Genomic DNA, 25,788 nt, shown 5'->3' on the forward strand with positions numbered 1-25,788 from the left:
AGGGATTCAAATTCAGGACTTGATTCCAGGACCCTGGGCTCATAACCTGAGCCGAAGGTAGACACTTAAGACTGAGCCACCCAGGCACGCTTCTATTTTTAATTTTTTGAGGAATGTCCATACTGGTTTTTTTTTTAATTTTATTTATTTTCATAGTGGCTGTACCAGTTTGCATTCTTGCCAATAGTGCACAAGGGCTCCCTTTTCTCCACATCATCTTCAACACTTGTTATTTCTAGTCTTTTTGAGAATAGCCATTCTGACAGGTGTTAGGATATATCTCATTATAGTCTTTATTTGCATTTCCATAGTAATTAGTAATGCTGAGCACCTTTTCATGTACCTATTGACCATCTTTACACCTTGGAAAAATATCTATTCAGATGCTCTGCCCATTCAGTCAGATTGGTTTTTGCTATTGAGTTATATTAGTTCTTTATATATTTTGAATATTAACTCTTTTTCAGAGATATGATTTGCAGATATTTTCTCTCATTTGGTAGGTTGCTGTTTCATTTTGTTAATGATTTCATTTTGTTAATGATTTCCTTTGCTGTACAGAAGCTTTTTAATTAGTCCCACTTTTTGTTGTCTTTGCTTTTGGTATCAAATTTTTAAAATTACCACCAAGACAGATGTCCAGGAGTTTACTGCCTATGTTTTCTTCTAGGAATTTTATGGTTTTAGGTCTTAGACTCAGATCTTTAATCAATTTTGAGTGGATTTTTATGTATGGTGAAAGATAGTGTTCCAGTTTCATTTTTGGCTTGTGGGTGTCCAGTTTTCCCAGTACTGTCATGAAGAGACTCTTCTTTATCCACTCTATATTCTTGGCTCCTTTCTCATAAATTGACACATATATGTGGGTTTATTTTTGGGCTCTCTATTCCAGTCTGTTGATCTGCATGTCTGCTTTTATTCCAATACCATGCTGTTTGATTACTTTAGTTTTGTAATACTGTTTGAAATCAGGAAATGTGATGCTTCCTTTTCTTTCTCAAGATTGCTTTACGTATTTGGGTTTTTTTGTAGTTCTGTACAAATTTTAGATTGTTTGTTCTGTTTCTATGAAAAATACCATTGAAATTTTGATAGGGATTGCATTGAATCTATAGATAGTTTTGAATAAGTATGGACAGTATTCTTCTAATCCATGAGCATGGAATATCTTTCCACTTATGTGTGTGTTCAATTTCTTTCATCAGTGCCTTAGAGTTTTCAGTATAGAGATCTTTCATCTCTGTGGTTAAATTTATTCTTAGGTATTTTATTCTTTTTGATGCAGTTGTAAATGGGATTTCCTAATTTCTCTTTCTAATATTAGTATATAGAAATGCAACTGATTTTTATATATTGATATGTATCTTGCAACTTTATTGAATTTTTTTATTCTAACAGTTTTTTTGTGTGTGGAATATTTAGGGTTTTCTATATGTAATGTCATCTGCGGATAGAGACAATTTTACTTCTTCCTTTCTGATTTGGATACCTTTATTTCTTTTTCATGACTAATTGCTCTGGCTGCGACTTCCAGTATTGTGCTGAATAAAAGTGGTAAGAGTGGAGTGCCAGTGTGTCTCAGTCGGTTAAGCATCTGACTTGAGCTTGTGTCATGATCTTGGGGTCCTAGGATCAGACCCCACATCAGGCTCTATGCTTAATAGGGAGTCTACTTCTCCCTCTCCATCTGCTTCCCCCTCTGCTCTTGCATACCTGCTCTCGTTCTCTCCCAAGTTGATACATACATATATACATTTCCTCCTTCAGCTTCTCCCCCTGCTCCTGCATGTGTGCTCTCGCTCTCTCAAATAAACAAACTAAAAAAAAAGAAAGAAAGAAAAAAGGACTGGGTATCTTTTTTTAAGTAACTTTATAAATATGACCCCATTTCTAATTAAAAAAAAAAGCAAAATAGAAAAATAATAAAACAGCTGTGTTAAGAGTTGGGCATCTTTGTCTTATTTCTGATCTGAGAGAAAAAGCTCTCAGCTTTTCGCCATCAAATGTGATATTAGCTATAAAATTATCATATATGGCCTTTATTATATTGAGGTATATTCTATGTCCACTTTATTGAGAGTTTACTGAGTAGATGTTGAATTCTGTCAAATATTTTTTTCTGTGTCTATTGAGATGATTGTATGGTTTTGTCTTTCATTTTGTTAATATGGTGTATCACATTGATTGATTTGTGCATGTTGAACCATCCTTGCATCCCTGGAATAATTCCCATTTGGTGATGGTGTATGATCTTTTTAATGTCTTACTGAATTAGGTTTGCTAATACTTTGTTGAATGTTGAGGATTTTGTGGCTGTTCATCAGAGATACTGGGATGTAATTTTCTTTTCTTAAAATAGCCTTGTCTAGTTTGGGTATCAGGGTAATGCTGGCCTTGCAAATTGATTTTCCCTCTTCTGTTTTTTGGAAAAGTTTGAGAAGTGGTATTCTTCTTTAAATGTTTGGTAGAATTCAAGAGTGGGGAGCCATCTAGTCCTGGACTTTTGTTGGGGGGCTTTTGATTACTGACTCAAGTCTTCTTAATAGTAATCAGTCCATTCATATTTTCTACTTCTTCATGATTCAGTCATGGTTGTATATTTCTAAAAATTTTATCCATATTTCTGGGTTGTCTAATTTTTTGTACATAGCAATCTCCTGTGATCCTTTGTATTTCTCTGGTATCAGTTATAACCTCTAATTTCTGATTTTTTTTTTCATTTCTGATTTTATTTTAACTCTTTTAGCTCTAAATCTAGCTAAAGGTTTATCTATTTTGTTTATCTTTTCAAAAAACCATTTAGAGTTTATATGCCAGTTTAAGGAAGAGTGGTTAAGTTGTGGAGAAGCGATTAAACAAAGTAAACGGGGTTTAGGCTTATGGGGGCAGTAAATTATGGGAAGGTAAAATGTGGGATAAACTAATGGAGGTTAAGGGTTATTTTAGTAAACTTTGTTTTATGCAGACACAAGTTGGCTGACACCTGTGATAAGAATAATCCTCACTGGTTAAGAGTCATTCTCCTCTTCTTGTATGGGAGTGGAAGACATCTTTATAAATGGAAATATATGCCCTGCTTTTTAGGCAGAGAAAGGGAGGGCACAGAATTCCTCCTGTGTTTACTGTTTCTAAATTGCCAATACTCCTTATGCCAAAGTGACATATTTTGGGCTGGCATATTCTTATTTCCTTCACTGAGCATATTTTGTTCCTAAACAAATATGGCTTTTTGAATAGATTGTAGAGGCTCAGAACTTGTCTTTTCTTTATTCTAGCCCCTTTTTTGTTCATTTGTTTCAGAGTACTGTTCAGTTATATATAAACCCTTTTTGTACCTGAGCAAAAGGAGTAATGAAAAGTCCCTTTTTGAAACAAATATCAGCGGTTCTCAAATTTTTGGTTTTTTAATTTTATTTTTATTATTTGTTATTTAAAAATTTTTTTAAAAGATTTTATTTATTTATTTATTTGACAGACAGAGATCACAAGTAGGCAGAGAGGCAGGTAGAGAGAGAGGAAGGGAAGCAGGTTCCCTGCTGAGCAGAGAGCCTGATGCCGGGCTTGATCCCACTACCCTGGGATTGTGACCTAAGCCAAAGGCAGAGGCTTTAACCCACTGAGCCACCCAGGCACCCCTAAAATAATTTTTTTTTAAATTTAAGCAATCTTTACACTCAGTGTGGGGCTTGAACTCACAAGCCCAAAATCAAGAGCTGCATGCTGTACCAATTGAGCCACCCTCAAACTTTTTGCTTTGGGACCTTCTACACTCTTAAACATTATTGAAGGCCCTACAGACTTTTTGTTTGGTACTATATTAGAAATTGAAAATGGTATTTATTTATTTAAAAACATGACAGTGCTGTTACATGGAACATATATGGCACATTTTTAATGAAAAATAATTTCTAAAACAAATTTAGAAGAGTGGCATAGGTTTACATTTTTTTTCAAATCTCTTTAATCTCTGGTTTAATATAAGGCAGATGGTTTCTTAAAGCTGCTGCTTTCAATCTGGTTGAAGTCTATGAAGATATATTTTGCCTCATACACATAACTGCAAACAGGAAGACTATTTTAATATCAATTAATATTAATATTTAAGTTCTTCCTTGATACTACACCAAAACTTGACTAGTGGTAGGTTTTTTTTTTTTTTTTAATTTTATTTATTTATTTGACACAGACACAGCAAGGGAGGGAACACAAGTAGGGGGAGTGGGAGAGGGAGAAGCAGGCTTCCTGCAAGCAGGGAGCCGGACATGGGTCTTGATTCCAGGACTCTGGGATCATGACCTGAGCTGAAAGCAGATGTTTAATGACTGAGCCGCCCAGGTGCCCCACATGTGGTAGTTTCTTAAAGATTATTTGAAACATGGAAGCAGAAACTATATGAAAGAACTTTTCATACTCTATTTTATTACAATTCTTTGGTGTGTCTTATACTTTAATGGATTTCTTACCCATGCATGATTTTGTAACATTATGAATTGGTCTTTGCTATAGTCTATTTGGGCTGCAATAACAAAAGTGCTATAGACTATATGGCTTATCAACAGCAGACATTTTTTTTTTTTTAAGATTTTATTTGTTATTTGGGAGTGAGAGAGCGAGCGAGTGAGCATGAGTCTGGAGGCTGAAAAGTCCATGATCAGGGTGCCATCAGATTTGGTATCTGATAAGGTCCCACTTCAAGGCGGTATTCTCACGATGTCTTCACATGGTGGAAGGGACAAGGGAACTCTCTAAGTTCTCTTTTATAAGGGTAATAAGCCTAATATCATTCATTAAGGCCTCCCTCAAGACCTAATCACTTCTCAGAGACCCCACCTCCAAATAATATCACTGTGGGAGTTAAGATTTAACATATCAATTTTCTGGGGATACAACATTGTCTATAGTATTCTTTTTTATTTTTTATTTTTATTTTATGTATTTATTTATGTATGTATTTATTTGTTTGTCTATAGCATTCTTTTTGGAAATATCAGTTGACTGAATTATGTAGATCTTCCAGATGTTTTCACATGTTATTCTGCAGTATGAAGTAATCACATTAATTTCACCATTTATCTCAGTAGAACAGTTTTTAAGTTATTGGGAAGCTTTCAAGTTTTGGAAAATTCTAATATTCTTTTTTGAAAGCTTGATTTTATCAGTGACAACAAACAGTGTAGTTTTCCGTAAAGTGACAGGCTTACTTTATTTTTAGGAAATATGTCTGCCAAAACCCAATTCTGAATAATTACAATTTGTTAGTCATTTTTTTAAAAGATTTTATTTTTTTTTAAAAGATTTTATTTATTTATTTGACAGAGAGAGAGAGATCAAAAGTAGGCAGAGAGGCAGGCCGGGGTGGGGGAAGCCAGCCCACTGCTGAGCAGAGAGACCGATGCAGGATTCCATCCCAGGACCCTGCGATCATGACCTGAGCTGAAGGCAGAGGCTTAATGCACTGAGCCACTCAGGTGCCCCTAAAAGATTTTATTTATTTGAGAGAGAGAGAGAGAATGAGAGCATGAGAGGGGAGAGGGTCAGAGGGAGAAGCAGACTCCCTGCTAAGAGGGAAGCTCGATGCAGGGCTCAGTCCCAGGACCCCCGGGATTATGACCCAAGCCAAAAGCAGATGCTCAACCAACTGAATCACCTAGGCATCCCAAAGTACCACTGACTTTAAAAAACAAACAAACAAAAACAAAACTCCAGGTGTGTGATAATGGAGAATAGAGTACATATAGTGATGAAATAGTCGTTCTATGCCACTGCTTTATCTTTTATCCAAGGTGCTTTTACACTATCACTATGAGAATAGTTTTGAACTTGTATATTTCCTGAAAAAGTCTCAGGGACTCCCATGGATTTATGGAACACACCTGGGTGGCTCAGAGGGTTGGGCCTCTGCCTTCGGCTCAGGTGATGGTCTCGGGGTCCTGGGATCGAGCCCCGCATCGGGCTCTCTGCTCAGCCGGGAGCCTGCTTCCCTCTCTCTCTGCCTGTCTCTCTGCCTACTTGTGATCTCTGTCTGTCAAATAAATTAAAAAGAAAAAAAAAAAAAAAAAAAGGAACACACTTTGAAAACTGCTTCTTTATATCAACAGAAGAGTGCTTTATCTATGTCATGACTTTTAGTGAAAATCACTCTGGCCATTTACTTAGTACTGTGTGGGAAGACAAAACGAAAAAATTCTGGTTGTGAATCTTGTAAAATTGTTCTAAGAAAATACAAAATGTCAAACGTATTATTGTAGCCATTGTTTTAAGTGTGCAATTCAGTGGCATTAAGTACATTTACAATGTTGTGCAACTATTACCACTGTCCATTTCCAGAACTTTTCATCGTCCTTAGCAGTAACTCAGTACCTATTAATATTTCCCCATTTCCCTTACTTTGCAGCTTCTGGTAACCTCTGTTCTACTTTCTGTCTTTATAAATATATCTATTCTAGTTCCCTCATATAAGTGGAATCATACAATATTTGTTCTTTTTTTAGTCTGGCTTATTTACTTAGCACATAATGTTTTCAAGATTCATTCATGTTGTAGTCTGTCAGAATTTCTTTTTTTTTTTTTTTAAGATTTTACTTATTTATTTGACAGAGAGAGAGACAGTAAGAGAGGGATTATAAGCAAGGGGAGCGGGAGAGGGAGAAGCAGGCTTCCTGCCAAACAGGGAGCCCGATGTGGGGGCTTGATCCCCGGACTGTGGGATCATGACCTGAACCGAAACCAGATGCTTAATGACTGAGCCACCCAGGCGCCCCAGAATTTCATTCTCTTTTAAGGCTGAAGAACTTCATTATATGTATACACCACATTTTGTCTGTTCTTCAGATATACATGAGGTTGTCTAGTTTTTGTCTATTGTGAATAATGCCATTATGAATATTGGTGTCTTGGGTCTCTCTTTGAGTCTCTGCTTTTAATTCTTTGGGTCATATACTTAGATGTGGCATTAATGGATCATATTGTATTTGATGTTTAACTTTTTTTTTTTATGTTTAACTTTTGAGGAATCATCAAACTATTTTCATACATCTGTACCATTTTTACATTCCCACCAGTAATGCACCAGGGTTACTATTAAACTGGATCCTTACTAATACTTGTTATTTTCCATTATTTTGATAATAACCACCATCCTAATAGGCGCAAACTGATAACCTATTGTGGTTTTGATTTGCATTTCCCTAATAATTACTGATGTGGAGCATCTTTTCATGTGCTTATGGGCCATTTGTATGTCTCCTTTTGGAAAATTCTGTTCAAGTCCTTTGCCCATTTTTTGATTGAGTTGTTTTTGTTCTTGATTTGTTCTCTGCATATTCTAGGTAATAAACCCTTATCAGATTTATGATTTGCAAATACAGTTGACTCTTGAACAATCCAAGTTTGAACAGTATGGATCCATGTATACATGGATTTTTTAAGATAAATATAATATAGCATTGTAAATGTATTACTTCTTCCTTACAGTTTTCTTAGTAACATTTTCTTTAGCTTACTTTATTGTAAGAGTGTGTTATATATATATGTATATATATGACATATAAAATAGGTGTTAATCAACTGTTTATGTTGTAAGGCTTCCAGTCAATAATAGGCTATTAGTAGATAAATTTTGAGTCAGAAGTTATACACGGATTTTCAATTGCATAGAGTTGGTATTTTATTCTTTTGGATGCTGTTGTATATGGAATTTTTTTTTTTTAATTTCCTTTACGATTGTTCATTGCTGAATTCATTGCTATTTTTGGAAACACATATTTTTATATGTTGATCTTGGAACCCTACAACATTTTTTGATTCTTTGGGATTTTCTATGTTTAGGATCATGTCCTCTACAAATAGAAGTAGTTTTTCTTTTTCCTTCCTAATTAGGATGTCTTTTACTTCTTTTTCTTGCCTAATTACTTTGTCTAGGACTTCCAGTCTCACTGCATTTTTGCATCATTTTGCTCAGGTTCCAAATTCCTGTAAGAAAAGATCCAATTTGCTTTATTCAGATTATGTGTCCATTCCTTAGGCCCTTACCCTAGGGGATAGGAAGAGACCTTGATCTACTAAGATGTACATATGGGGAAGGAGTTATTCTATTAGATGCAGTGTGTTACTGTTGCCAAAGATGGGGAAATGGATGCTAAACAGCCAAACAACAAACAAACAGCTGTTTCCTCCAAGACCCCATTTGGTCATTATCAGTTGTGGCAAATTTGAGACTGAAGCCCAGCTCCCTTGATTCATAGGACAGTATTTTTGTCTACTGGTCCAGTGGTTCTTTGTTACATTTTAATCATAAATTAATTTTCTTAGAATACTCAGTTAATAGGCTTGAATTTTCATTGTTACCAATTTCCACAATGTAATGAGACTGCTTTAAAACAGCATTTTCTACTACATGGAAAAACGTATTGGATAATATTGAATTCTTTCAATGACCCCCTAAGTTAATCTACAAGTTTATGTTGAAAATGTGTATACGGCATTTTATGTTAAGTTTTTTATTCTCCATCCAGTAAGAATTGCTCAGACATTCTTGCAGTATCAAAACTTGATTTTGGTACTCCTGTTTAAACATTTTCCTAGTTATTTTATTTGCTCAAGATGTTGACTTCTGAAGGAGGGACCACTTTCATTCAAAATCATCTCCCAAAGCATGTTGTAAATTCTTGGCTTAAAAAAGGATCATTCATTTCTATATAAGTAAGAAGTGGTCTTCAAAGTGGTTAAAATGGTAGAATCTAGAGCAAAGCAAGGCTGCTTGGGTTCATTTCCCAGCTCTAACTCTTACTAGTTGGGCAAGGGCTAGATAATTAATCTCTTTCTCTTTGTGCCTCAGTTTTCCATTTGTAACATGGTAACATGGTATAAATTAATAATGTAAATCATTTAGAATAATACCTGACATATAGTAAGTAAACATTCAGTAAATAGTAGTACATGTCCCCACTGAAGGGGAATATTGGTCCAGATATTTTTATTAAGCTCTTTATGGTGGATTTTTAGTCATTGTTTGCTTTGATAAATTTAGGATTAATTAGTATATCAGGAAATTCCATTACTAACTCTACAAAATACTTGTGGAGATTCAGCACAATATTAGGTACAGAGGTTATAATGATGACCAGTATACACTGTTTTCTTAGGATCTTAGAGGCTAGTAGGGACCACAAAAAAGAAGTTATTTTCACAGAGACTGACAAGTACTATAATAGGGATAAGTAGGGAATGCTTATGGTATCAAATAGAGGGTCACTTTAGTCTTGCTGGGGGGAGGGGAAATCTGAGAAATTTCCCTGAAGAGGTACTGAGAATGAGTTACACATAGAAAATAACCCTGTGGGGAGTGGGTGGCTGGAAATAAGATTTGGAGGCCTATAGCATGAAATTACCCCAGGAAAGTGACAGAGCAGAGTATTGCAAACTTACATGTTTATAAGTAACATTGAGTGAAACAGATCAGATACTTTTTTTTTTTTTAAAGATTTATTTATTTGAGAGAGAGAGCATGAGAGGGGAGAAGGTCAGAGGGAGAAGCAGACTCCCCTTGGAGCAGGGAGCCTGATGTGGAACTCGATCCCGGGACTCCAGGATCATGACCTGAGCAGAAGGCAGTGGGTTAGCCCACTGAGCCACCCAGGTGCCCAGGCCAGATACTTTTTAGAAAATGCTATACCAGCAAAATGAAAGTAATAACTGATACTTCACTTCAGGTATTTGGGAGCCTCTAGGGAATATTTCTTTGTGGTAATGGGTGCAGAATTTCCAGAACTTCCAGTTTTTTGAGAGAAGCCAGAAACGAAAATTTTGAGTGGAATTCCCTAATTTTTAAGTGTTGGCAAATCAGAAAATTCTGAGAATGGAGTTGGTGGGGGAGAGTATGCATTGTAACAGGTATAGAGTTCTGACCATTAAAATCAGCCTTGTGGTCTGCCAGTCTATGATGTCTTGGCTGTATAGAGTGGTGGTTAAGGAGACAACTAAACATAGATCTCTAATGATACCCTAACTGGCCTGGGAAAAGTTGCCTCTGGCAGATTTAGAAAGAATGTCCGGAGGGGCACATGGGTGGCATAGTTGGTTAAGCATCCAACTCTTGGTTTTGGTTTGGGTTGTGATCTCAGGGTTGTGGGATCAGGCCTGTGTCTGGAGTCTGCTTGAGGCTCTCTCTTCTCCCTTTGCCCCTCCTGCTCATGCTCTTTTTCTCTCTCTCTAAAATAATGAATGAATTGAAAGGAAAGGAGGGAGGGTGGGCAGGCGGGAGGGAGGAAGGAAACCCAGAGAATTAGAAAAAGTATAGAGGAATTAGAGGGTCTCAGATGCTGAGTAAAGATAGTGTTTCAAAAAGGAGGGAAGTATTAGCAGCATCACATTCTGCAGATAAGGACTGAAAAAATGTCTACTGAATTTAGTAACAAGGGTCACTCACCCTTGGCACAAGTGTTTTTAGTGGAGTTGTGAGGTTGGGATGCAGGATTGCAATAGACTCAGGAGAGAATTTAAGTGGAGAGAGACAGTATACAGCTCTTTGACAAAGCTTGGGTATAAAGGAGAAAAGAGAACAGAAGTTGTAGAGTATTGGGGTTCCTGGGTGGCTCAGTTGATTAAGTGTCTGCCTTTGGCTCAGGTCATGATCCTAGAGTTCTGAGGTTCTGGAATCAAGCCCCACATTGGGCTCCCTGCTCAGTGGGGAGTCTGCTTCTCCCTCTCCCTCTGCCACTCTCTCTGTCAAATAAATAAAATCCTTTAAAAAAGAAGTTATAGAGTATGGATTCCTAACTAGGTATTTATGGACACCCCACCCTCAATATTATATGCCAACTCTGTGTACATACATTTTTTGGACAGAAGCCATAAAGTTTTCATCAGCTCTTCAAAAGATTTTATAATCCGAAAGAACGACTTCTGTCAGGGGACCTGTAATTGAATGGATTGGACATACTTAGCAACTGGTAGGAAGAAGCCAGTAAAGCAGGAGAGCTAGAGAGTAGGAATATGGTTGTGGAGGACTGAAATCTTTCTAGTGGTAAAATGAGATGAGATACAGAGAATTTAGTAGAGGGACTAATTTAGACAAGAAAGAAAAAAATGAGTGTAGATGCAATTACATTTATGGCGAATGGCAGGGAACTGAAGTAGCTCTCTGGCACAATTTTTTTTTAATTTTTAATTTTTTTCAAAAATTTTATTTGATTTTTTTCAAAAATTTTATTTGATTTTTTTCAAAAATTTTATTTATTTATTTGAAAGAGTGAGTGAGAGAGCATACAAGCTCTCATACAAGGGGATGGGCAGAGGGAGAAGCAGACTTCCCACTGAGCAGGGAGCCCAACATGGGGCTGGATCTCAGGACCCTGGGATCACTACTCGAACCAAAGGCAGGCACTTAACTGACTGAGCCACTCAGGTGCCCCTGCACACAATTTTTAAAATAAAGATTTATTTGAGAGAGAGAGAGTGCAGGGAGGGTGGGCAGAGAGAGAAGGAGAGAGAGTCTTAAGCATACCCTGTCCTGAGCATGGAGCCTAACAAGGGGCTCGATCTTTCAACCCTGAGTTCACAGCACCGAGATCACAATTTGAGCCAAAATGAGAGTCAGATGCTTAACTGACTGCACCACCTAAGTACCCCTCCACACAATTTTTATTTTCTCTCATGTAGGGGGTGAAATGGGGTTTGCTAAAAATGAGTGAGGAGAAGTAGAATATGATGTTTGAAGAAGGTGGAGAAGGTTTGAAATGGCTGTAGTGAAGAATGGGAGAGAGAGAAGTCTAGGTAAATATTTGTGTTTTTTAAAAATATTTTTTTAATTAAAAATTTTTTTAAATGATTTTATTTCAGAGTGTGTGCAAGTGTGAGAAGGGGGAGGGGCAGAGAGAGAGGGAGAAGCAGACTTGCTGCTGAGCAGAGAGTCTGACGCAGGTCTAGATCCCAGAACCCTGGGATGATGACCTGAGCTAAAGGCAGATGCTTAACGAACTGACCCATCCAGGTGACCTGGGGAAGATATTTGGATCATGTGGAGGGTCTACTTGTGATTGAAGATCATTACTAATGAAACCATATTGAAAAAAAATTTTCTCCCTCTAGTAAACCAAGGAAGGAGCAGAAAAAGCATGAAAATGGATTGAGCTGTGATGGGGGTCTTGCCAGGCAGTTGCAGTAGGGAGGATGAAAGGGACAAAAGAGATGAGGGTATTAGTTGAGATAGAGAGGGTGTGAAGACCAGTACAGTATAGAAAGTAATGAATTTATGGAATTGGAGGTCTAATAGAGGTGACAGAACAGGGAGAGTATGAGTAATTGGGAAAGCTTTAGAGATAGAAGTCAAAGTATATTTGTGGGATTAGGAATAGGGTTCTCCTCCCAAATAGCCAAAGCAATCTTGAAAAAGCAGAGCAAAGCTGGAGGCATCGTAATTCTGGACTTCAAGTTATATTACAAAGTCGTGGTAATCAAAACAGTATGATACTGGCATAAAAATAGACACATAGATCAATGGAACAGAATAGAACACTCAGAAATAAACCTACAACTGCATGGTCAGTTAATCTTCAACAAAACAGGAAAGAATATCCAGTGGGAAAAGGACAGTCTCTTCAATGAATGGTGTTGGGAAAACTGGACAGCAACATGCAAAAGAAACCAAACCACTTTTTGTGAAAGAGTTTTATTGTTTGTTTTATTTATTTATTTATTTATTTATTTATTTATTTATTTAACAGAGAGTGAAAGCACAAGCAGGGAGAGTGGCAGGCAGAGGGAGAGGGAGAAGCAGCCTTCTCCCTGAGCAGGGAGCCTGATGCAGGGCTTGATCCCAGGACGCTGGGATCATGACCAGAGCCGGAGGCAGACTCTTAACAACAGCCACCCAGGCACCCCAAAACCCTTTTTTTAAATTAAAATTTTATTTTAGTTTTAAGTAAACTCTACACTCAACATGGGGCTTGAACTCATGACCCTGAGATCAAGAGTCACATGCACTACTGACTGAGCCAGCCAAGGGCCCCCGGACCATTTTCTTACACCATACACAAAAATAAATTCAAAATGTATTAATGACCTAAGTGTAAGACCTGAAACCCTAAAAATCCTAGAAGAGAAAACAGGCAATGACTTCTTTGACATTGGCCATAGCAACCTTTTTCTAGATGTCTCCTGAGGCAAGGGAAACAAAAGCAAAAATAAACTATTGGGACTACATCAAGATAAAAAGTTCTGCACAGCAAAGGAAACAATCAACAAAATTAAAAACCAGCTTGCGGAATGGGAGAAGGTTTTTATTTTTATTTTTATTTTTTTAAAGATTTTATTTATTTCTTTGACAGACAGAGATCACAAGTAGGCAGAGAAGCAGGCAGAGAGAGAGGAGGAAGCAGGCTCCCTGCCGAGCAGAGAGCCCGATGTGGGGCTCGATCCCAGGACCCTGAGATCACGACCTGAGCCAAAGGCAGAGGCTTAACCCACTGAGCCACCCAGGCGCCCCAGGTTTTTATTTTTTAAATAGGTTTCTAAACATTTTTTAAAAGGTTTTATTTATTTATTTGGCAGAGCGAGAGTGAGAGAGTGAGCAAGCCCAAACAAGGGGAGAGGCAGGCTGAGGGAGAAGCAGGTTCCTCACTGAGCGGGGAAGCTGATGATACGGCACTTGATCCCAGGACCTTGGGATCATGACCCAAGCCAAAGGCAGACACTTAACCAACTGAGCCACCCAGGTGTCCCTGGGAGAAGATATTTTTAAATGACATGTCTGATAAAGGGTTAGTATCCAAAATATAAAGAACTTACAAAACTCAACACCCAAAAAATGAATAATCCAATTAAAAAATGGGCAGAAGACATGAACAGACGTTTCTCTAAGAAGACATCCAGATGGCCAACAGATGAAAAGATGTTCATCATCCCTGATCATCAGGGAAATGCAAATCAAAACTAAAATGAGATACCACCTCACATCTTCAGTCAGAATGGCTAGAATCAACAACCCGAGAAACAAGTGTTGGTGAGAATGTGAAGAAAAAGGAACCCTGTGCACTGTTGGTGGGAATGCAAACTGCTGCAGCCACTCTGGAAAACAGTATGGAGTTTCCCCCAAAAGCCAAAAATAGAACTACCCTACGATTCAGCGATCACACTTAAAGGTATTTCCCCAAAGAATACAAAAACACTAATTCAAAGGTAAACCTGTACTCCAGTGTTTATAGCAGCATTATCTATAATACCAAATTATGGAATCAGCCCAGTGTCCATCAACTGATGACTGGATAGAGAAGATGTGATATATCTACAGCCATAAAAAGTGAAATCTTACCATTTGCAATGACATGAATGGAGCTAGGGAGTATAATGCTAAAAGTGAAAGAAGTCTGATAAATACCATATGATCTCACTCAAATGTGGAATTTAAGAAACAAAACAAACCAGCAAAGGGGGGAAAAAGACAAATCAAGAAATAGATTTTTTTAAAGATTTTATTTATTTATTTATTTGAGAGAGAGAGAGGGAATGAGCATGGGGGGGGTGCAGCAGGTATTGCTGGGAGGAGAAGGGCAGAGGGAAAAGCAGTGAGCAGCTAGCCTGACTCAGGTATCTGAGGACCCTGGGATCATGACCTGAGCCAAAGGCAGACACTTAACTGACTGAGCCACCTAGTTCTCCCAAGAAATAGATTCTTAATTATAGAGAAGAAACTGATGGTTACCAGGAGGGATGTGGCTGGAGTAGGGGGAGGTTAAACAGGTGATGGAGATTAAGGAGTGCACTTGTGATAAACATTGGGTGATGTATGGAATAGTTGAATCACTAAATTCCATACCTTAAATTAATATAACACTATATTAATTAACTAGAGTTAAAATAACTTAAAAAAGGAACAGGTCTTGTTTTGTTTTGTTTTAAATCAGAATTGCCAGTTGTGTTTAAAAAAAAAAAAAACGGTTCAGGTTTCATTCTGGATCAACTGACTCAGAAGTCCTAGGAAGTTGGATTGAGGCATCTTCATTTAAAAAGTTTCACATGGGTAAGCCACGCTTCCCAACGCCCCGGCTCTGCTCTGCTAGCTCAGCCCGCCCGCACCCACCATGGCCACCATTCAGCAGCTGGTAGGAAGATGGCGCTTAGTGGAGAGCAAAGGCTTTGACGAATACATGAAGGAAGTAGGAGTGCTCTGCGAAAAGTGGGTGCAATGGCCAAACCAGATTGTATCATCTCTTCTGATGGCAAAAACCTCACCATAAAAACTGAGAGCACTTTGAAAACAACCCAGTTTTCATGTAACCTGGAGAGAAGTTTGAAGAAACTACAGCTGATGGCAGAAAAACTCAGACGGTCTGCAACTTCACAGACGGCGCATTGGTTCAACATCAGGAATGGGATGGGAAGGAAAGCACAATCACAAGAAAATTGGAAAATGGGAAATTAGTGGTGGAATGCGTCATGAACAATGTCACCTGTACTCGGGTCTATGAAAAAGTAGAGTAAAAATTCCATCATCATTTTGGATAGGAATTACCTGTGAGGATGAACAAGCTCAGTTCAATGAGCAAATCTCCATACTGCTTTTTTTTTTTTTCCATTACTGTGTTCAGTTATCTTTATCACAAACATTTTACATGCAACTATTTCAAAGTGTTGATTTAATTAGGATCATCCCTTTGGTTAGTAAATAAATGTGTTTGTGCTAAAAAAAAAAAAAAAAGTTTCACATGTGGGTGCCTGGGTGGCTTAGTCAGTTAAGCATCTGCCTTTGGCTCAGGTCCTGGTCTTGGGGTCCTGGGATCAAGCCCTGCATCTGGCTCCCTGCTTGGTGGGGAATCTGCTACTCCCTCTCCCTCTGCCTGATGCTCCACCTGCTTGTGCTCTCTCTCTCTCTGTGTCAAATAAATAAAATCTTAAAAAAAAAAAAGGTTTCATGTGTTATTTAAAGAAAGTTTTTAAAAATTACATATAGTAAAATTTTCTCTTTATAGTGTATAGTTTTAAGAGTTTGACAAATGTGTAGTGATACCCTTTATTAGGATAGAATAGACCAGAGGACTAGATTTGGTGAGGACGAGATTTTTTAAAACTTTATTTAGAGTCAATTAATTAACATATAGTATATTATTAGTTTCAGGGGTAGAGTTCAGTGGTTCATCAGTTGCGTATAACACCCAGTAATCATTACTCAGTTACCCCATACCCCTACCTGACTTCCTTCAGCAAACCTGTTTCCTAATTCTGTTTAAGAATCTCTTTTGGTTTGTCTCCCTCCATGATTTCATTTCATTTTATTTTTCCTCTTTTCCCCTATGGTCCTCTGTTTTGTTTCTTAAATTCCACATATGAGTGAAATCACATGATAATTGTCTTTCTCTGATTGACTTATTTTGCTTAGCATAATACCTTCTAGATCAAAACTATAGTTAGATACCAGCTCACACCAGTCAGAATGCCTTAAAACTAAGTCAGGAAACAACAAATGTTGGCAAGGATGTGAAGAAAGGGGAATCCTTTTACACTGTTGGTGGGAATGAAAACTGGTACAGTCACTCTGGAAAACAGTATGGAAGTTCCTCAAAAAGTTAAAAATAGAGCTACCTTGGGGCACCTGGGTGGCTCAGTGGGTTAAAGCCTCTGCCTTTGGCTCAGGTCATGATCCTAGGGTCCTGGGATCGCGGGGCTCTCTGCTCAGCAGGGAGCCTGTTTCCTCCTCCTCTCTCTCTCTCTCTGCCTGCCTCTCTGCCTACTTGTGATCTCTGTCTGTCAAATAAATAAATAAAATCTTAAAAAAAAAAAAAAAATAGAGGAACCTTATGACCCAGCAATTGCACTGCTAGGTATTTACCCAAAGGATACAAATGTGATTCGAAGAGGCACCTGCACCCCAATGTTTATAACAGCAGTGTCCACAACAGTCAAACTATGGAAAAAACCTAGATGTCCATTGACAGATGAATGCATAAAGATGTGGTGTGTATATATATATATACATATACAATGGAATACTACTTAGCCATCAAAAATGAAATCTTACAACGATGTGGATGGTGAGGAAGATACATTTGGTTTTCAACACCATCTAATTTCTTATTGCACTAAAACTGTAGCTATAGAATTAAGATTATTAAACTGAATTGACATTTTCTCCATTAAGTTTAGATTATAAGACATATGCACATTTTTGTGTGTGTGGGAGGGTGGGTAGAGAACCAGATAGTGACTATTTCAGGCTTTGTAGCTCACACATGGTCTCCATTGCATATTCTATGTGTGGGGTGTATGTGTGTGTTTCCAAACATTAAAAAATATAAAAACCATTCTTTGCACTGTACAAAAATAGGCAGAGGGCCATAGTTTGCTGACCCCTGGGAGATAATAAATACAACAATAAATCAAACTCTGATTTGTAGCATTTGCTGGTTTCTGAAGTGTACATACTCCCACTGTGACTGATTTTAAGCTACCAATGTGTTATACTGAATGAAGAGTTTGAAAGAGATGTGCGGTAGCACAAAGTATTTCTACTATATAAATACAGCAGTTGTAGATAGGTAGATAAAACATAATAAAATATTAATGAACTAATTTTGAATGTTTATTACCTTTCTCTTTTTTAAAAACATTTTATTTGAGAAAGAGTGAGCACGAGTTGGGGGTGGGGGGAAGAAAGAAGGATGAGCAGACTTCTTGCTGAGTGAGGACCCTGATGTGGGGCTCAATCCCAGGACCCTGAAATCATGACCTGAGCTGAAGTCAGACACCTAACCAACTGAGCCACCCAGGCTCCCCTTGTCTTTTTTTAAGTAATCTCTACACCCACTGTAGGGTGCCTCAAACTCACGACCCCTAGGTCAAGAGTTGGATGCTCTACTGACTGAGCCAGCCAGGCATCCACCTTTATTTTTAATATAACTTCATTGTGCATTTATATGATTTAATTTTTAATGATTGGATATAACCTTGGCTTGTAAAATTCCTGAAAATGTATCAGCTTTTGCTAGTCTATATGAGTTGGCGTCAACATATTGAAGCTAAGGCTAGAGAGGTGAGATAATTTCCCAAATCAACTATAAGTGCCAGAATCGGAATAAACTTTTTAAATTTTATTTTATTTATTTATTTGACAGGGAGAGAGAGAAATCACAAATAGGCAGAGCAGCAGGCAGAGAGAGAGGGGAAAGCAGGCTCCCCACCAAGCAGAGAGCCTGACACAGAGCTTGATCCCAGGACCCTGAGATCATGACCTGAGCCGAAAGCAGAGGCTTAACCCACTGAGCCACCCAGGCACCCCTCTTTTAATTGGATTTTTCTTTTTAAAGTTTACTTACTTGTGAAAGAGAAAGCATGTGTGGGAGGGGCAAAAGAAGAGGGAGAGAGAATCTCAAGCACACTCCATGCTGAGCATGGAGCCTGATGCAGGGCTCAGTCTCTTGACCCTGAGGTCATGGACAACCTGAGCTGAAACCAAGAGTCAGATGCTTAACTGACTGTGCCACCCAGGTGCCCCTGATTTTTATTTTCATCAAAACAATAGAAGTTCATAGTTTAAAAAGTCAAAAGGTTTATAGTAGGAACCCCCCCTAAAAAAGCAGCAGTTCCCTGATCTACCCTCTGTATCCCCAATTTCTGATCTACAGTCCTAATATTGTTCTTCTGGTTTCTACTTCCCTATTTTTCATAATGTGCTTACACTTCTATTTTAAAATTTTTAACTTTTTGATATTATTGATTCCTTCTAAGGAAGATGGGGATTTAGCTCTCTTATGCCTTACATGTTCTTCGTTACCCACTTTTCTAATACATGACAATTATAATTATTTCTTAAATTACCTTTTTTTTTTTTTTCAAAGATTTTTATTTTTCAGTACTCAATACTCAGATTGGGGCTTGGATTTACAACCCTGAGATTAGGAGTTTCATGTTCTACTGACTGAGCCAGCCAGGTGCCCCTTAAGTTATCTTTTAGTATTTACATGTTATGATCGATTAAACAGTGCACACAGACAAGAAAATTGAGAGCTAAGGAAGAACAGAGGCCCAGAGTATATGAGGTGTGGGAAAATGAGCAACCTTCTAAGAGCAAGGGCTGCAAGATTAGTAGTGTTCTTCAGGAAAAGCCAGACTTCAGAGCAGGCTAGGACGTGGGGATAAAAACACTTTCTGGGAGATCATATGATAGTTGTCTTTCTCCGATTGACTTATTTCACTAAGCATGATACGCTCTAGTTCCATCCACGTCGTCGCAAATGGCAAGAATGATCTCCCTGATATGAGGACATGGAGAAGCAACATGGGGGGTTAGGGGGATAGGAGAAGAATAAATGAAACAAGATGGAATTGGGAGGGAGACAAACCATCAATGACTCTTAATCTCACAAAACAAACTGGGGGTTGCTGGGGGGAGGTGGGATTGGGAGAGGGGGAGGGGGCTATGGACATTGGGGAAGGTATGTGCTATCGTGAGTGCTGTGAAGTGTGTAAACCTGGTGATTCACAGACCTGTACCCCTGGGGATAAAAATACATTATATGTACTGTTATGCTGAAAAAATAAATAAAATGGAAAAAAAATGTAAAAAAAAAAACTTTCTGGGAAGATACTGAAATAAAATACATTATGATTTTATCTTATATAGGTTTTTGAAATTAGTAATTGCCATAAATTTTAAACATTTGCCTCATTTTTAAAGGTACTTATGACAGTATTTTCCCCATACTCTGTGACAGAACTATAAAACTCATCTCAGTTTGGTTAAACATCAGATAATTCCCTTTTTCCCCTTTCAACATGCTCCTTAAGTTGTCCTTCATTCTATTGTGAGAATCCCACCTATTATTTACAACTCTCATCCTGGTACTCCTATTCACCATTACCCTGGGGATTGCCTTTGCTTTTCTCCTTAGCATTGGTATCCATTTTCCTGAATCCTATACCATCTTTTCTTTCCTAGGTTTAACTTTTTATTTTGCTAGAGCACATCATTCAGGAGCTTCCTAAGAAAGGATTCCAAGAGATAAGTTATAAGTTGTTTGTGACCTTGTATGTCTGAAAATGTTAATTCTACCCTCGTGTAATTGATAATTTGGTAGGATATATAATTTTAGGTAGAAAAATCATTCGCCATCAAATGCAAAGGTTTTTCTCCAGTGTTGTTAGTTTCCAGCCTTGCTATTGAAGAATTCAAAAACATTTCAGGCCTTAGCCCTTTGTGATTTTTTTTCCCCCTTACAGTAGATTTTTAGGACCATCTCTATCCCTGATGTAAAATTCCACAGAGATGTATTTTGATGTGGATATTTATCATTCCTTATGTGGCATACTTGGTGTGGACTTTTTTTTTAACATTTTATTTGAGAACGAGAGAGAGAGAGAGTATGAGCGGTGTGGGGCAGTGGGAGAAGCAGACTCCCTGCTGAGCAGGGAACGTGATGTGGGGCTTGGGTACCCCAACCTCCCATGCCCTGGGATCAACCACCTGAGCAGAAGACAGCCACTTAACCTGCTTGAGCCATCCAGGTGCCCCTTTAGTGTAAACTTTTATTCTGGAAATCTATGTTCTTCATTTCTGAACATTTTTTCTTATATTTATTTTAAATATTTCTCTCTGCTTTCTGGAACTTCTGTTAGTTCAGTGTTGGGCCTTCTGGGTTTATCCTCTATTTTATCTTCTGTTTTCATTACTTTCTCTTTTTGTTGTACTTCTTGGGAGATTTCCTCGATGTTATTTGCCAGCTTGTCAGTTGACGGTTTTTTTGTTTTGTTTTGTTCTTTTAAAAAAATCTATATCTTGAATTTAATATGTAAGGGCTCTTGTTCTTCAGTGTTTATTATAGATCTTGTTTGTGTTTCAATATTTCCTTTCCTGAGGATGTTATACTTTTTTGTGTGTCTGTGATGTTTTCTTCTCCTTGAATTCTTTGTTTACTTCAAAGTTCCTTTGTTTTGTTTGGTTTTGGTTTTCTTTAATCTTGATAACTTTCTTTTAATGTCTTCTGGTTCTGTGTTTAAAATTGTGGTAAATATATATAACAAAATTTATCATTTTAATAATTTTTTAAAAATTCTATTTATTAACAGAGTTACTGCGAGAGAAGGAACACAAGCAGGGGGAGTGGGAGAGGGAGAAGCAGGCAGGGAGCTGAGCAGGGAGCCTGATGCAGGGCTCCATTCCAAGACCCCAGGATTATGACCTGAGCTGAAGGCAGATGCTTAATGACTGAACCACCCAGGAGCCCCATTTTAATAATTTTTAGGTGTACAGTTCTTTGGCATTAAGTACATTCACATTGTTGTGTAACCATAAGTATCATTCGTCTCCAGACCTTTTCATCTTACCTAATTGGAATTCTGTACCTATTAAATTAACTTCCCATTCACCTTCCCCCCAGCTTCTGGCAGCCACCATTCTACTTTCTGTCTCCATGAATTTGACTACTCTAGCTACCTCATATAAGAGAAATCACACAATCTTTGTCCTTTTGTGACTAGTTTATCTGTCATTTTGTGACATGTTTTCAAGATTCCTCCATGTTGTAGGATGTGTCAGAATTTCCTTTTTTAAAGGGTTTGTTCTTATTTAAGAATGATACACTAGGGAGACAAACCATAAGAGACTCTTAATCTCAGGAAACAAACTGAGGGCTGTTGGGCAGTGGGGGGAGATGGGGGACGTATAGGGTGGCTGGGTTATGGACATTGGGGAGGGTGTGTGCTATGGCGAATGCTGTGAATTGTGTAAGACTGATTCACAAACCTGTGTCCCTGAAGCAAATAATATATGTTAATGAAAAAAAGAATAAAAAGATTGGAAAAAAGAATGATATACTAAAAAGCTGATTGGAACCTCCATGTCAGTGATCAAGCTGTGTTAATTGGAGCCCTTCACTGAAAGTTGGTGAGGTGTGAATATCTTTTTCTTTGGTAACCCCCAAATATCTATATCTTTAGGTCTTTTTTTGTGGTCTTGTCAGTTTACCCAGAGAAAAATCTACCTGACTCCTCCTGGGGAATGAAAGCTTGGTGGTGCAGTGTTCAAAGAACTGAGGTGGGGAAGGGAGTTGGGACATCTATCTTTTCCTTAATTCTGCTATTTTCATTTAGGGACTTACCCTAGTCCTAGCTGTGGTTGGTGTTCCCTGAGTCCAGAGCCTCTCTAATTGCTTCTCTGGATCAGTAAGTTGACAGGCAGCCTTTGTGTGGTGTGGAGGAGGGGTAGTTGACTGGTTGTTTGGGGCTTGGGGTGGAGAACTAGGGATCTAACTGCTCTTTCTGTAGACTTGTCAGCCAGTTCTTCAGGTTATGGTCCCAGCACTCAGTCTTCCTTTCAGAGATGTGTTGTGCCATCAATTTCTGGCTTCCCAGAACACAGTGGTGTGAATTAGATTTTTTTTTTATTAGACTTTCTCGTTTCAGGCTTAGGTTTCAGTTTTTGCAATCTACCAAGTCAAATTCATCTATTTGCTTTTTCTGTATTAAAGTTTTGTTGCTATCATCTGCTATTGTTTCCTCTCCTCATCTCTTTGCTATTCTATGTTTATACCATTAAAAATATTTTTTATTGCCAATTTGGAGAGATTTTAGAGGTAATAAAGAACCACATGTTTTAAATCAACTGTATTTTGGCTCTTGTAATCTACTGCCTAATTTTTTTTTTCCCCTATCCCATAGAAGATTTTCAAAGAGAGATACGTATATACTTCTTGCTACTCAAAGTTTGGACTAGCAGCATTGGTATCACCTGGGAGCTTGTTAGAAATGCGGAATTCCAGGCCTCAGTCCATATCTAGCCAACCATATTCTATATTTTTATAAGATCCCTGGATTATTTGTAATTTATTATAAATAAATGTGAGAAGCACTGGTCTAATTCACTGTTCCTGGTACAGGCTTGACACATATTAGGTGTCTTCTGTTGGACACTCAGATATTTAGAAAAGACTTTCTTATTAGAAATACTGTTTTGGGATCAGAGTATAGATATTATTTGAATCTATGGGAGTAGATGCAAGTATAGAGTAAAAAGTGGGTCAAGGAAATATCAGTTTTAAGGTGTGGATAAAGGAAGAAAGGGCCTTCTAGGAAAACTGAGAGCTAAGGAAGAACAGAGGCCCAGAGTATATGAGGTGTGGGAAAATGAGCAACCTTCTAAGAGCAAGGGCTGCAAGATTAGTAGTGTTCTTCAGGAAAAGCCAGACTTCAGAGCAGGCTAGGAAGTGGGGAAAAAACACTTTCTGGGAAGATACTGAAATAATAAAATACTTTAATTACAATGTAGGGAGAATGATCAAGGAGGAAAGCCCAGAAGACATAATGGAATGATGAGCAATGAAGAGATGGTTTAGTGGGGGAGGTGGCTACACTGGGGTAAGAACACAGGAGATGACAGGTGACTCAAATGAACTTCCACTCTCTCTACCTTGTACTCTCCATGTTTCAGGCATTTCTTTAAATTCTCTCTTGGACTTTTTTTTTTTTTTTTTTTTTTTTTTTTTAGATAGACATGCTGTTCCTAGGACACCATCTTTTCTTCCTTGATTCTCTCTAGATCCATGCATGCTCCATGGCATCCTATTTTTTTGTGTCTGTCCCCTTTTTTCTTTTTAAATATTTATTTGAGAGAGTGGGCAGGAGAGGCAGAGGGAGAGAGTGAATGTCAAGCAGACTCTTGTGGAGCCTGAAGTTGGGCTCAATCTCAGAACCCTGAGATCACGGTATGAGCTGAAACCAAGAGTGGATGCCCAACTGATTGCACCACCCAGGGTCCCCCATTACTCTTTTTTTTTTTAAATTGAGATCTAAATCATATACTATAATATTTACCTTTTAAGATACACTTTAAAAATACGTTTACTGTGTTTAACCATAGCACAGTAATTATATGTTTTACTTATTTAAATTGCCCACCAGGGGCACCTGGGTGACTCAGTTGGTGAAGCGACTGCCTTCAGCTCAGGTCATGATCCTGGAGTCCTGGAATCAAGTCCTGCGTAGGGCTCCCAGTTCAGCAGGATGTTTGCTTCTCCCTCTGACTCTCCCCACTTTCATGCACTCTCATTCTCCCTCTCTCAAATAAATAAAATCTTAAAAAAAAAAAAAGATTTTATTGGGGCATCTGGGTGGCTCGGTGGGTTAACTCTCTGCCTTCAGCTCAGGTCATGATCTCAGGGTCCTGGGATCGAGCCCCACATTGGGCTGCTCAGCATGGAGACTTCTTCCCTCTCTCTCTCTGCCTGCCTCTCTGCCTACTTGTGATTTCTCTGTCAAATAAATAAAAATAAAATCTTAAAAAAAAGATTTTATTTATTTATTTGAGAGAGAGAGAGCATGAAAGGGGAGGTCAGAGGGAGAAGCAGACTCCCTGTGGAGCTGGGAGCCTGATGGGGGACTCAATCCCGGGACTTCACGATCATGACCTGAGCCAAAGGCAGTTACTTTACCAACTGATCCACCCAGGTACCCAATAAATAAAATCTTTAATAAAAAATGCCCACTGGACTGTCTTGTCATTATCTTTGGCATCTGGCCTAGCACCTGTGTCTAACAGTTAATATTCATTGAGTGCTGTGTGTCACACACTGTTTTAAGTTTACATATATTGACTCATTTGATCATCTTACGAGGATTTAGCCCTATTTTATGGATGAAGGAAACTACTTTAGCCCTATTTTATGGATGGAGGAAACAAAGGCCTAGAATAAGAAGGCCAGCCATTGTTGAATGAACACATTTATTGTGTGTACTGTGTACCGGCCACTGTGCTGTATGTTTGGGTTACAGAATTAAGAAAAGCTTTGGTCAGAGTTTCAGACAGAATGTTGGTTAAAACTTCACCGTAAAATGAGGGATATATAGCTGGCTCCTGGTTTTGTGGTACTCAGAATCAAAAGGCTTGAAGTCTCTCCGACTGCTTCTATAATTGGGTGTGCCCCCTCTCCCTCTCGCAAAGACTGGAGACATACATTCAAATGTTTTAGCCTTTTTTCTTCCATTTTTAAAATTTAAAGCCATCCTGGGGCGCCTGGGTGGCTCAGTGGGTTAAGCCGCTGCCTTCGGCTCAGGTCATGGTCTCAGGGTCCTGGGATCGAGTCCCGCATCTGGCTCTCTGCTCAGCGGAGAGCCTGCTTCCCTTCCTCTCTCTCTGCCTGCCTCTCTTGTGATTTCTCTCCGTCAAATAAATAAATAAAATCTTAAAAAAAAAAAAAATTTAAAGCCATCCTTTATAAAGTCAAACCCTAACATAGACTATAAGGGCTGAGATCTGCCATTCCTCCCTGGTTTTAATAAGTACCTCACTCTGATTCTTAACTTTTTAAAATTAAATATTTTATGTAGAAATAATTTCAAACTTATAGAAAAGTTTCAAAAATAAGAATACAAAGAACATAATCAGGTTCACTTGTTAATATTTTATTCAATTTATTTTATAATTCATGTTCTATCTGTATAAAGTCATCTTTATACAGAGAAAAGTGCTCTTTTCTCAACTATTTAAGTTACAATCATCCTGGCCCTTAACCCCTAAATACCGTAATATGTATTTCCTAAGAATAGGAATGTTCCTTTACATTCCACAGTATACCATAGTTATCAACTTCAGTACATTTAACTTTGATATGATACTTCACTGTTTATAAATTATTTATAGATTACAACTAAAGAAATAATCTTTTTGCAGTGCTATAGCCCCTGAATACTCTCTTTAATTAAAAAATACCAAAGTGGGCACCTGGGTGGCTCAGTTGGTTAAGCGCCTGCCTTCAGCTCAGGTCATGATCTCAGGGTCCTGGGATCAAGCCCACATCAGGCTCCCTG

The 25,788-nt window shown here is 38.2% G+C and overlaps 1 protein-coding gene and 1 pseudogene across 2 annotated transcripts in view; both read left to right on the plus strand.

Annotated features, from left to right (window-relative positions):
* The window catches only part of PIK3R3 (phosphoinositide-3-kinase regulatory subunit 3), a 121,756-nt gene that overhangs the window by 40,246 nt on the left and 55,722 nt on the right, over positions 1-25,788 (plus strand). The window lies entirely within an intron of this gene.
* Positions 15,037-15,676, plus strand: LOC123949026 (annotated as a pseudogene).

The sequence above is a fragment of the Meles meles genome, chromosome 1, assembly GCF_922984935.1.
Source record: "Meles meles chromosome 1, mMelMel3.1 paternal haplotype, whole genome shotgun sequence".
Classification (NCBI taxonomy): Eukaryota; Metazoa; Chordata; class Mammalia; order Carnivora; family Mustelidae; genus Meles; species Meles meles.